This window comes from Ambystoma mexicanum, chromosome 8 (assembly GCF_040938575.1).
Source record: "Ambystoma mexicanum isolate Mex_15411 chromosome 8, UKY_AmexF1_1, whole genome shotgun sequence".
Classification (NCBI taxonomy): Eukaryota; Metazoa; Chordata; class Amphibia; order Caudata; family Ambystomatidae; genus Ambystoma; species Ambystoma mexicanum.
In genome coordinates this window covers 1,698,540,611-1,698,554,881 of record NC_090929.1, presented here as the reverse complement: position 1 = coordinate 1,698,554,881, position 14,271 = coordinate 1,698,540,611, and the positions used below count along the sequence as shown (strand labels likewise).

The window sequence follows — 14,271 nt, the reverse complement described above, 5'->3', positions numbered from 1 at the left end:
AAATCTTTACACTGGCTCCCAGTGGCTGTGAGGATTAAGTTCAAAACCCTCTGCATTGTTCACAAGGCCTTCTGGGGCCTGGGGCCTAAATACCTTCAACTATCTCTTCCTAAATATCTTCCTTCCCGAGATCTTTGCTCATCCGTCTCCAACTCCCTCAGGTTCAGCCGCTTCTCGAAGCAACGAGCTGGGGGTAGATCTCTCTCCGCGGCAGGGGCCTCCCTCTGGAACAGCCTTCCTGCCTCCCTGAAACTTGAGGAGAACCATCTCCGGTTCCGGAAGCACCTCAAAACCTTCCTCTTTGCTTCTGCTTTCTCTCTCCCTCTCCCCTGCTAAATTCTTCACTGAAACTGCACTGAATCTGCAACTGGGCCACTCTCAGCTTGCACTGCCTCCCTGGCAACCCCTGCACTGCGGGACTGTCTCTGTATCCCTACAGCCCCCCCTTCCCAGCACTTGTCTTCACTTACCTTGCACTTGCCACCAGCTGGCCCTATTTATTTATTTTTATTCTACTTACTTTGTACTGCACTTCCCCCCTCCCCTTGCACTTCTTCCCTTCCCCCTACCCCTGCACTTGCGCGATCTGATTGACACCTGGCCTAGTAGGATCGTTGTCTGTCTTCCCCTTGTTCCCCCCTCCCTGCCTCGTCGCGCCTTGAAACACTTGTGTATAGGCGCGTTACAAATGCCATATCATATCATATCATATCCTATTCTGTATCCGGGAGACCAGGTGCAAATGTGTGCGCACCTGGAACATGCCCCGTTTTGAAGGACCACATGAAGTGGAGAAAGTTAGTCCCACCACAGCAAAATTGAGAGGGAGAAGAGCTTGGCTGCACCTGCATAATATAAAACTGTATAAAGGTGAACCAATGACCCCCTCCTGCAACTGCCCACAGTGAAGCAAGAGAAGAAGTGCTGTGTGTGCTGACCCATTCAAGTGAGGCAAGAGAAGAAGTTCCACGCATGCTGACTCATTCAATGGCTAGAAACGAGAATAAGGAAAACGAAGTGCACACAAGCACCATAGACTAAGGACCAGCGTTTCTCAAAATTCGATAAGGAGAATATAGATGCGTGCCTATCAGGGAACTTTGACAATGTGAAGAAAATCGAGAGTTTGAAAAAGAAGAGTATCGTTCATCGTGTATGATACCTATCACAGTGACAATACACACCCTCGTGTCTGCTATTTATTCCTACATATTCATCTTATTGAGCCCTGATACGAAGTGGAGTAACCACCACTACGTTTTTCAGAATTACCAAGAATAACTGTATTGTTCGGATAGTGATAATCACAAATATATTGCAGTTTTTGATATAAAAGTGATTCAAAGGGCAATAACAAATGTGCATATTAAAGTAAATCCAAAATGGAGAGGCTTCAAAATTTCAGAGATTCACTATCATGCAGAAAGTCAATAAGTTTCCATGGAGTATTGATCGTAATATTAATGAAACTTTATTGTTGTTTCCAATGGAGGCACAGACAACTTTTTCCATAATATGTGTAGAAACCTGTTTAGATATAAAGGTTGAGGCAGAGCAAGAAGATATAAATACATATCTTGATAATTCGATTCATTTAAAAAATAACCTATGGTACCAGCACATGAAAGAGATGGATGAAAGAACGTAAGACAAAATCTGTTATGTTTGTTTGAATGTGGCAAGAACATTTGTTGCAAGAGAAATGCCGACACATGATGCAAAGTGCCTCAGTCATCTAGCAGCAGGCACAACCAAAGGACAGTTTGAAGGAAAATGGGCAATGTTACGATGGCAATCAAAAGTGACATTACCATATGAGGACACCTATTTGAAAACAAAAAGGATGGAAAATGGACTAGGGTGGACAAGCAAGAATGTTATCTCCCAGATAGGAGAACAAATAAAGGTTGTCCAGATGAGGAAGTTGAATTGTTCGGAAATTACTGAAAGACCAGGAGAACCAAGATGTGGAGAGAGAGCTCAGCTAGTGGTGTATGGAAGTGTTGTCACAAGTACCGGACGAGAAGGACTATTGGCCTGCCCTGCACATCTATTGATGGAACAATCAGCAAGCATAGTACAGATAGTGAGTGACAAATGCCTAGGATCGTGGACCAACTACTCGAAGTTACTCACATGTGTCGACAATGAAGCAGGACCTGTATCTATAATAATACTGAGGAGTGCAACAGCATACTTCAGTAATATGGGCTCGGTCCTGGTTGTAGGAAATAGAGGGTGTAGACCGATAATCAAAGTCCCAGGAATGAAAGGAGGAACAACAGTATTGATGGAACGATATTGGGCCTATGGATCCAGAGCCTACATGCAGTTGCCTAAGAATTGGGGTGGAATATATTCCATGGTAATGATACATGTTTCAGCATTGGTGATCCCCGAAAGTGACCTCCATATTGATGAATTTGCAAAAATGGACGAGCACCTGAGGATGAAGAGGGCACCCAACCTTCATCGGCAGAAGATAATTATTTCTCAGCAAAATCAATGAAGGCCTATGATAACATTGCAGATGAACATTGACTGCTCAGCAAGACAGCAGTACTAATGACATCTATATTTCTTCCAGGACTTCAGACTGCAGTGAATGCCAAATGGCTGTATATTACACAATGGGAGCTGCTGCTGATGATCAATGCAACAATAAAAGGATTCAATGCAATCAGACAAGAATTAAGAGCCATCAGGCTGATGACCCTCCAGAACAGATATGTTATAGATCTGATTACAGCAATGGAAGGAGGCGTGGGCACCAAGATCGGATCTTCTTACTGTGTGTTCACACCATCTTATGACAGAGAAAATTTAACCTTAACAGAGGTACTAAAAGTCTGACACTACCAAATGGGAAGATCAAGAATGTAATTCAATTCATAGATTGCAACACCAAATATGTTATTTATGGAATTAAGTGCGTGTGTGACAAATTTTACATTGGAAGTACAATTTGCGCCCTTAAAATATGTATATTGTAACAAATGAGGGCCAAATAAAAATAAAGATTTAAGATACTCCATGGCTATACATTTCTGTATGGAACATTCGGAAACAGAAGTTAATAATATAACATTTTTGGGACTAAAAAAGGTGAATATGCCACCACGAGGAGGAAATAAAGAACAACTATTAAGACGAAGAGAGGCGAAATGGATATGGATAATGGACACATGCCAAGCTAGCTTAAACAGTGAAAATGAGATGTCCGATTGGCTGTAAATTGATCATAAATTGGTATAACATTGGATTTTGTTTCTGTATTTATATTTTGATAAGTGAATGCAATCTAATCATTTTCTAATGAAACAAGACAGAAAAAAACTAAATGTAGGGTACATTCAAGCCTTGTAGCAAATTCAGCATAATCCAAACTAAAACAATTGAATGGTATGTAAATAAGTTTTAAAAAAAAGGGTTGGAAAACAAAATTGTATATTTCATTACAGACATTTTTGGATAGATTAGGGTAAGTAATTAGGATAAGTCACTTTAAGGAAATACAGACTCGCCATATTAAAGTACACTATGCGTGATGACTTGATCGTGCATAGGATTCTCATTTAAAGGAAAGCGGAGTAAAATTAAACCATAAATCACATGGCTGCCAAACTAAGATGGCCGCCGGACGTTGGCCGTGATGACATCTTCACGCATCAAAACACAATGATGTCATTACGCTAATTAAACAAATGGCTACCATTTTGTCCACGAGCGTGTGCCGCCTTTCCGCGATACAAGCGGATCACCTTGGCTCTTGGCACTTGTAATAAGATAAGTGTAGCTGATCTAAAAAGCAGACCCTTTCCATTTTGCTAAGCATCCAATCTAGCCTAGAACAGGGACACTATGATGTGAAAAATTGCCACAGGCAGCATGTTAGGTGGGAAATACACGATTGATGTGAAAACAACTGATGTTATCAGCATTTTAGATTCTTTATACCTGTGATTCAAAAATAAGGTGGATATTGAAAACTTGAATAACTTCAAATATTTCTTTAACTGGAAACTGAATGAAAAATAAACTGAGTTATTGGGACTTAACATAAACACATATATGAAACTATATGGAAGATTTATAAAAATGTTTATGGATACAATTTTGATAATTATTTCATTATACTTATTTTTGTGTTTTTGTTTATGTAGAAGTTCTCCTGAATATCCACCAAATTAATAGTGGTGAAACACATGTAGAGAGTAAGAATAATATTGGTTTGACAACTGAATGAATAAAATATATGCATCAAAAAGAAATCATTGCCATGATCAATAAAATTGAACTCTTACAGAAAAAGATCATGGACCTGTCCCAAGAACCTGCGCCGGCGTGCTATATGCCCAGCACAGTCAATAAAGAAAAAACACTCTTCTCTTTCAGGGATGTAACGGAGACAGAGGTACTGGACATCATCCGGAAACCAAACCGTTTAATTGCAAAGGCGATGTCTGCACAGCCAGACTAGTCAAAGAATGTCCTGAAACCTTAGCACTGTTCCTTACTTCCTTCATTAATGCCTTGTTCAACACCAACACAGTCCATGCCTGCCTCAAAGAGGCCTGGGTTCGACCACTATTAAAAAAACCGAGCCTAGACCCTGAATCACCCAATAATTACAGACCTATAACCACTGTCCCATTCCTGCAGGAAATTCTGGACAAAGTTGCCTACACACAAATACAACAGTTCTTGGAAGCAAATAATATCCTGGGCACGAGGCAATCTGGGTTCCATCCGGGCCATGGGACAGTGTCTGCCCTATTGGATCTCAAGATCCAACTAAGTGACATAATAGACAAAGGCAAGCCGGCACTTCTCCTCCTACTAGGCTTGTCAGCGGCTTTTGATCTCGTGGACCATGATAGCTTGTGTTATCATTTCGTAAATTCTGCTCACTTCAAGGGGAGACTTATGAGGGTCTTCTCGGACCAGGCTTGCGCAGCACCCACCACCATATGCTGTAGTGTCCCGCAAGGTTCCTGCACGGCACCTACTTTATACAACATCTTCACCCTACCTCTCTTCAATGACTTGGATGATCGCGGCATAGCATACACAAACTATGCCGATGAAACTCAAGTCCTACTCCCGCTCATCAGCTCCTATGTACAAGATGCAGCAGCCTTAGACAACATTTATGCATCCATTCCGACATGGATGGCAGCGAATAGTCTACGTCTCAATAGAGACAAAACAGAGACCCTCCTGGCAGGCTCCAAAGATACACTAAACAAACTCGACCCGCAATACAAGATTTTCAACATTGATAAGACACCTATTACGGTGTCAACAGCAGTCAAAACTCTAGGGGTTTTTATTGACTCCTCCTTGTCTATGACATGCCAAGTGAGCGCCATAGCATCCTCTGCTGCACTTACCACAAAAATCATCAACGTAGTCAAAGCATACTTGTCAAACACAAACCGCCTCGCAATAGCCAGAGCCACTGTGGCGAAACTTGAATATTGTAATACCCTACTCCTGGGTACATCATCCTAAAATCTCCATAGGTTACAAGTAACTCAAAGAAATGCCCTCCGAGCGACACTGAGTATCCCTAAAAAGGAACATCTATCACAGGCAAGGAGAGATGTACCCTGGCTACCAGTTAACGAGCGCATTCTCTGCAAAACCATGGCCATTACACACAAGTACAGCTCCCGCACTGCACCTCAGTACTTATCAACAAAGATTATCCATGTCACATCTGCCAGACCCATTCGATCACACCACTCCAAAATGATGTACGTCCCCACCTTTAAAAGAACTAATGCTGGAGGTTCCAGCTTCCAACATCTAGCCCCCAAACACTGGAATGCCCTGCCTACAGCACTCAGAAATGAAGCATCATACACAGTTTTCCGTAAAGCTTTGAAAACCAAACTGTTTAATTAATCCGTAACTGTTGAAGAGCCTACCTACACCGCCACATTGTTCCACTGTAACCAAGGAACTTTCAGCAAACTCACCCCTCAACATGTAATCCTACTACTTGTTTTTTTATTCATCATTGTTTATTATTGTCTGCACTTCACTTCTGTAATACTCTCGCAACTAAGTAAGCCTATTGTAATAGCGCCACAATGCCTAATGGCCATTTGTACACTTTATAAATGTAAATAAATAAATTAATTAAAATTGTGGAATTGGTGTTTTTGGAGATCACTATAAAAAGAAGGCAATGACCCAAGTAGATAGTTGGCGCACTGAGAATTACCACATTATTTTCACTATTCTTATAAACATTGGACGGTCACAATATTGGTGTAACTTGTGCTGACAACTATAAACAAAGAAGTAGGTTCAGACTTGCCATGAAAGGTAGCTCATATTGACTGACAATCTATTAAGTATAAACAGAGGCAATAACTATGCTGACGACCCTGCACAAAAAATGGAGGATGAATCTGATGAGACCGCAGCAGATGATTGGTTCTCATCGTCATTATCATGGATTCCAACCTGGCTGGCAAATGGTTTTAAAATACTTGGAGCAATACTACTGATGGTATTGCTGGGATTCTGTCTAATAAGGGTCTTATTGGGACAGTGCCAGAAAACAGCCAAGAAAGCTCTTGGAATGAAGATAATGACTGACATAAATGCTGCAAATGGAGAAGTGCAGAATGAGGAAAGTACCCATGAACATATAAAGAATAGTACCTTGCACCTGCAGGAAAAAGGTTCTACTACCCCAAGGATCATAAGAAATATGTAGGATGCTGGGTTTTCTGTTCGCCATCTAGAGAGTCCTGTTGATGACATGGAGTGTGGATGAACATATAAAGAATGCAGGTGACCAGATGGGGGTGACAAAGATTTGGATGCTGAAGAAGCGATCATCTGAAGAGATGATAAAGGAGAATGAAAAACAGTATGAAGAGAAGCTGAAGACAATTGAAGAAGAGAATTTGGTCAAAGATTCGACCAGAGGGGGGAATGTGGAGGAGCAGGTAGATGCTTTCTCACTAGTTCCCGCCCCCTCACTGCCGTCATACTGCAATAGTCAGAGAAGTGCAGTAAATGGGACCCCCAGTGTTATTCCCATACCACATCGAGTGTATGGAGGGATGTCGCATAGAAGAATGCCAGCATGTACCTATGGATATCATGGAGCAGTAACGGAAATGCAGCTAGTGCAGAGTGATGCAATAAAGAAGATATATGAACCTATGTTAAAACAATATGAAAATACTTCAGAGTAACAACATAACTAAAGCAAAAAGAGAAACATGTACCTAAACGTTAAAGCAATCATGACTACAAAGAAGCTGAAGTAACTTACTGATCAATAACTGTAAATACGCAGTAACGCAAGATAGAAAGGAAAACTATAGATGCTTGCTTCAAAGGTATATGTATATATAACGTGGGTAGGACAGCCATGATAGGGAGATGGACGCCGACTCATGTCAGATTCAACCAAGCTACCTCAGAAACCGACGAAGGCTGTAGAATCAAGAGACACTGAAGAATAGCTCTGTGTGCAGAACCGACAATGAGTCAAGGTTGCCCCAGAATGAGGGATACTATTTTAATGAATAAGCACAGTGCACACAGGGAGTTACATGTATAAGCTCTGAATGTAGGACATTCCTCATAGATTGAAGAAGAAGAAAAGCATCTGCAAAGCCAATTGTTGGTCAATTAAAAGTGTACAAAGTTCATACAAGATAGAGTGAGCAAGTCTTTAGAGGCCAAGAAGAGCAAGTACACTTAGTATAATTAAATCAAATAACAGAAAATAGAAAGTTGGAATTGACAAATTTGTGGTCTGCTAACACATGATTTTGAAGAAGAGAACAAGGGCTATTCATTAGGGCCTCAGACGAGGATAGTGGTGTTCTCACACTCTCTTGAATGTTCCAGGCCAGTGAGTAGCTATCATGGTCAACTACAAATGGAAGACTTGGAATCAAACACCTATGTTGCGTTTCACTGACGTACTGCTAAAGAGTCGAGAGTCCAAGGTTGGGATATCATGCCAACCAATACGTGGTTTTGAGGGACAACCTAAAAAACAATGTTGCAAAGACCAATCCACTGATAGTTTGTCAGTTATAATCAGTACTGTACGTATTTAGTATTTTGTAGTTCAAGTCATGCCCTACTGATAAGGGGTAGCCAATGATGCACTAATCCTTATATGTTCTATAGGTAGATATGTTCCCTTAACCAATCCCTTCCCTCAATATTTTTATATGAGCAATGTGAGACAGGCATGGTATCAAGGGAGAAACAGACTGAAAGGTAACAGTTTCCAAAACCTTTATTTAAAAAAGTTGGTGTAATACCTGACTTGCCCTAACTCTAAAGGTCAATTAGAAGGTTGCCTCAACTGATGTTTCTAAGGGACGTCAATATCTGAAAGTCCAAAACCAAAAAATCTGTCTGTGTCCAACCACTCTGACCTCCAATCCCTCTCCTTATTCTCTGTACTTTTCTTCAGGCACCTTTTCCTTCTGTGCATCTTTCACTCTGTTCTTTCCCACTTCACTGTGCCTCCAGCACACCTTCTTTTCTACTGTGCACACTTGAACCCTCTTTTCAATATGTTGTGCCTCTTGCACAGTCCTCTTGTCTTTATCGTGCCCCTGGCAAACTCTGTTCCTTTGGTCTGGCACCCTTGCCCCTTCCTTTCCGTTTGTCGTGCCGTTTGCACTTTTCCTTTTCAACCTTTGGGTGGTCATACCCTCTTTTCCTGCTTTCGGTTGCTTGCACCCTCTATTGCTTTCTCTCGCTTTTACTTTCACTTTTCCAGTTTGTTAGGTCACTTGCACCCTCTTTCCTGCTTCGGGACACCTGCAAACCTCTCTCTGCTTTCTATCACCCACTTTCAGTCAGCCCGGTTGTTCACACCCTCTTTTCCTGCTTTCGAGGTGCTTGCATCCTCTCTTTTTCCGTACATTCTTTAAAGTTCACTTTCCTTGTATCTCTCTTTACTTCCGTGCCACTAGCGCATCTTTCTTTAGGCTTTCTCTCTTGCTTTTTGCTCTTTACTTTCACTCTTTCTTTCGGCTTCCTTTACCTTCGTGCCACTTGTATATCTTGTCTGTTTCCACTTCTGCTCCAGCCACGCGGGCTCCCGAGTTTCTCTCTTCCCTTCTATGAAACTCACCAGGCAGCGGGGCACTGGCGAGCGGTCTCCTCGGGATACACTGTGTCGAGGTCAGGGTCTCACCACCTGTCCCTTAAGCACCCTTGGAACAGGTGCATGTCCCAAGGGAATGAGCATCTCTCTGGATTCGGCCAGCAGGTTGCAGTCCGCCTCACTCCAGAACTCGGTAGATACGGCTCCTTAGCCATGCTGCAGCCCCTCAAACACACTGGGTCAGCGTATCAGGATGCTGCTCGTCTCCGGACTCTCCAGGTTTCTCCTTCTGCAGCTTCCCGCACCATGGCTCCTATGGTCCAGTCAGCATCGCCAGCTCGCTCAGTGCTTTTCGCAGTACCACCCTTTTTATACTGCAGGTGAGAGTCAATTGGGGCCAGGTGTGCGCAGTTGGGGAACTGTTCCTGATCTTGCCTCACTCTATTAGTGGGACAATTAAAGGGCATTAGATGGTAGTACTCACTATGTTGTTTCTATGGGTAATCTTCATTGCTCCCAATCGCCTCTTCCTCATCCCAGCACTTATTGGAAATGGGGAGGGGGAGCTGGGGTGAGAGTGGAAATATCCTGTAAAGGTCGATGGAGTGTGGGTTGGTGAACAATTAGGAACGGGGGAATACCATGTCTCACCCTTTGGTATTCTCTTTTCAATCCCTGTGACCCTCCACTCAGGGGATCCTCCCTCATTTGTCCACCCCCAGTGTCGGGATCCAAAAGTGATGGCCTTTCCGTGGCAACCTAAATGGAAGATCCCGGGAGAGTAGGAGAGAGAATACTGTCGGGTTTCTGACTGCACTTAAACGAAAAGTGAAAACTATATTTCAGACAATTTGTGCCCACTGCAGATTGTGTATTAAGGAAAGTCCTATGGGAAAGGTTTAATAACACCACTTCTGCCGCACTGATCTTGGCACTGTTGCACATTCAAAGGATAGGAATAGTAAGATACATTCCTGGACTCCTAATAAATGGAGACATATAGGATGATCTTAACTTTTTAAAAAAAACCTTGGTGTCATCTTTGACTCCTCTCTCTCCTTCTCTCCTCACATCACAGACCTTGCCACGAAGGCCCACTTCAAGCTCCACCTCATCAGAGGCATTCTCCCTTGCCTCACCTTCCCCCAGAAACTCAATGTCTGCAGAGCTGTAGATCTCTCCAGGCAGGACTACTGCAATTGTCTCTGCCTCAATCTGCCTAAATCCTCCCTTTGCCCCCTTCAACCAATCCAGAACAGGACTGTGAGACCTATCCTTGTTCTCAAGACTAGGCACCACATCTCTCCAGCCCTGAAATCTCTCACCTGACTCCTGGTTGCTGTGAAGCCCAAGTTCAAAACCTTCTGCATCATCCACAAGGCTTTCCTCCCTTCCCCATCGCTCTCTAGCGCTGCCTGTGTAGGACACAGTTCTCCTCTTCGCTCAGCATGTAATTTACTTGCTGAAACAACTCACGGTAAGCTTTTAAAACTGTCTACATGTATAGAGAATGCTGAATCTGGTAAATGTGCAGCATTGTATCTTCGTGAAGGAATTCCCGTCCAGACAACAGTGAATTAGTACCTGTGTATCACACGAGGGAAAACCTGCATTGGAAAGCCATGAACCTGCAACACTGTATCAAGTGCAGGTTTTAAGAGCACACAGAGCGCTTGGCTGAGGCTTTGAAGTGACTTCTCTGATATCACAGATGTGATTGTAACAGTATCAGGACAAACACTGCCAATATTTATCAAATTAATTTGTCTCTGGTTTAAGTGAAGCGTTTATTTTTGGTTCTGCTTAGAGAGAGCTTCAGGGTCTCTCAGTTGGAGCACGGGGTGTACTGAAAGTAGTTCTGTGACGGTAACTTGCCATGCAAAGGGGGCCATGAAAGAGTTAGCTGGAAGCGCTCCCAATACCGCTTCGGTGCCCATCACCCACTGGCTCATGGAGGTAACTGGCCTCCCGAGTCATCCCCTGTTGGCACCCAGGACCAAGCAGGGGACCTTGTCAGAGGACACACATTTTGCATAGAATGTCAGGATGCACAGCAACCACAGAAAACATGTGTTCAACATAAGTACATATCATACACTTGGAATGTTTATGTGAAGACATTGGGGCTCATTACAAGTACGTGATGTGGGTAAAAATGGCAGTTTTGCCTCAGGAATTCCGTTACCACCACACTACCGTCATACTACAGGTTTGGTGCAAAGAAGGAAGAATTTCCTGCAGCGACAAACTGGAGGAAAATCCTCCACCATACTGTTATATCGTGCCTGAGTGTGTTTGTAATGCTTATCAGTAAAGGAAGGAGTTGTGTTGTGATGTGCTTGTCTCTGCATGTGAAAGCTGGTGATGTCATGTTGGAGTGTTGCCTTGTGAATGTCGGAATGTTTACCCAAGGATTCCACACCCAGCCAGTTAGAGCTCCCCAGCCTGGGTGATGGGAGCCAGTGTTATGTCCTGTCCACTTTATATAACTTCATGTAACTGTGACTTAAGTACTTGTAATAAACATATAAGTAATCCCAAGAAGCCTGGAAGTCACTTTACAACATTGGCGACGAGGTGGTCTTAAAAAGAAGAACATGCGAGTAAGAAACTGAAGAAAGTGGAAGAAGCCTGCTGCTGGGGGTGCAGGAAGAAGATGGAAAAGAAGGACAACACTGCCCCAAAACACAAGTAAGACCCATCACCCAGGGCACCAAAAGGGAGGAAGGAAGCCCTATATAGGAAGGATAAGCTGCCCATAAAATGGAGGGAGAGCTGGGTCCTGGGGCTGAAGAGAGGAGCAGGGCCTTGAAGGGAAGCTCAAGAAGGGAGCTAGGCCTTTAAGATTGAGAAATCTGTGTGAAGAAGTGAAGCCTATTAAAGTAAAACCAGAAGTGTTGTCTGTTAAGTGAAGATAAAAGGAAGCTTAAAATGACACCTGGTCCCTTAAACTGAAGAAGGAATCCCACCCCATTAGTTTAAGAAACCTGTAGATTAAACAAAGCTTGTAGTGAAGATGACTCCCATGAGAGAGGGAGGAGCTAAGGAGCTGCGGGCAAGAGAAGACAGCTGATGCCATGACCAGCAGCAACTCTTTGTGGTAGGAAGGTGTTCCTGGTGTATGGCGTGCTGGGTGAAGCTGTCGCCTGTCAGAGGTTGCATTGCAAGTGTGAAGTACTGAGGGGTGAAGAAGAAAGCTCTGCAGTGATGTTTCCATTCACCAGTCAAAGTATCATTCCCCAGTCAAGCAGCGCAGGGATGTGATGCTGTTTACCCTCATATGAAACCAAAAGTAAGCTTTGGGGAAAGTATGAAGCCCAGTAAGCTTCCTCCCATGTAGGAGTGGAAGTCTGCTTTGAGTTCATAAGTGGGACTTGGAGAAGGATGTGAGACTGCGGACAGTGAGCTGAGGGGTTCCCCAATGAGCCACTAGCATGTTAGGGAAGATTTTGAAGTGACAGTCTGGAGTGAGCAGCGAGTACTGGCTCTGCATGTCCCAAGCGCAATGTGAACTAAAGGTTAGACCCAGGCAGCGCTAGTCTGGTAGCGTATGCTCAGGGAAAGGGATGCAGGGAAAACTGCCTGCGTGCCACTTTGTTTTCAAGGATCAAAAGCGGATTGTGTTTTGGAAGCAGTGAACCGTTTTAAAATATTGAAGTTGAAGGATGACATATGCTGGGTCGAGGTACGTGGTATGAGTGACGTTTGGCTTATGAAGATCAGCATTGCCCCGAGGCAGAAGTGTGACCGGTGACATCACAGCTGGTTTAAGGGAGTCGGCGATGCCATAGAACGCCAGATTCAAGCATTATGTTCATATTAGAATGCACTTACCATGCCAGATTCAGCCGGTAGCCGAAGCCATTAACCGAGGCAGGATGAAGAATAAAATAAACAATGTTATGAGGAAAGAACCCTGCAACTTGCATTGCCGTGCACAGGAAGAGGAGAGCTGAAGGCATTGGGCCGTAAGATGAGTGAATAAGCCTAAGTGCGTTGTGGGGTGAGAGGAGAGACCCCCTTACGAATCATCTTCACAGTGTGCCTACGATTTTATTGGTATTATCCGGCTGAGAGATGTAGAGCACTGCTGAGCACGTCGGTGAGTCGGAAAATCAGACAGGAATAAGAGCGCAGTAGGAAATCCGAATTCCACTATAGGATTTGCCAATGATGTCATTATTGTTGTAATGAATGTCGTTCCTGGTGAAGGAATGCGGCAAATTCGGGTTATGGTGCATCAAGGTGCTGCGACTGCAGAGGAGGCACAAGGACCGCATTTGAAGTAATGGCTGCAGTGTATCATTTTATGTTTAAGTGATTATGATGGTCACGAATCTGGTCTTTCAGAAGATAACGTTGGACATTCAGGAGCAGCAACGTGTATCCTTTAACTGTTTTTGCATTAAGTTTGTGTTACCAACCTAGTTTTGTAACAGATTAAGGATTGACAAGCATGGGAGGTGCACAAGAAGTTTGTGTGCAGATATATGCGTGCAGAAATTGAGGTTCAGATCTAAAATGTATTGGATTTAACACATTTGAGGAATTTCAGGTTCAAAAGGACTCATTTGGACATTCTGAACATGCACAATATGCGTATGCATTAAGTTTGTGGTACCAACAAAGTTTTGTAACAGGTTAAGGATTGACAAGCATGGGAGGTGCATGAGAAGTTTTTGTGTGGATATATGTGTGCAGGAAGTGAGGTTAAAAGTTAAATTTATTAGATTTAACACATTTGAGGAATTTCAGGTTCAAAAGGACTCATTTGGACATTCTGAACATGCACAATATGCCTAGATGTGTGCAAGTCAGTAGCAGGGTGTGAGAGAGGTTAGAGTAACCATTGAGGGATTGCAGGGTAGGCTGCAGCCAACATAGACATGTAGGAATAAATGCGCATATTTCTTGGTTACGCCATAAGGGCTGTGTACGTAATTGTCACTATGAAGTTGAGTTGTTAGGCAGTGTAGACACAAGTGTATGGGTGGGTGAGTGCCACAGAGGTGCAAGAACATAGTGTATCAGAGTGATTGTGGGTGAGTGCCACAAAGATGCAGGGTGGTACATAAACTGGCCATGGATTTTAGGAAATGTAATTATATAGTTTGCTATTGCTTTAATGGTGAGAAAAGAAGTATATGTATTGTGCAACATGAATT

At 43.2% G+C, this 14,271-nt stretch overlaps 1 protein-coding gene across 1 annotated transcript in view; it reads right to left on the bottom strand.

Moving 5' to 3' along the window:
• The window catches only part of LOC138473469 (deleted in malignant brain tumors 1 protein-like), a 376,653-nt gene that overhangs the window by 273,069 nt on the left and 89,313 nt on the right, over positions 1-14,271 (bottom strand). The gene's annotated exons all lie outside the window — the stretch shown is intronic.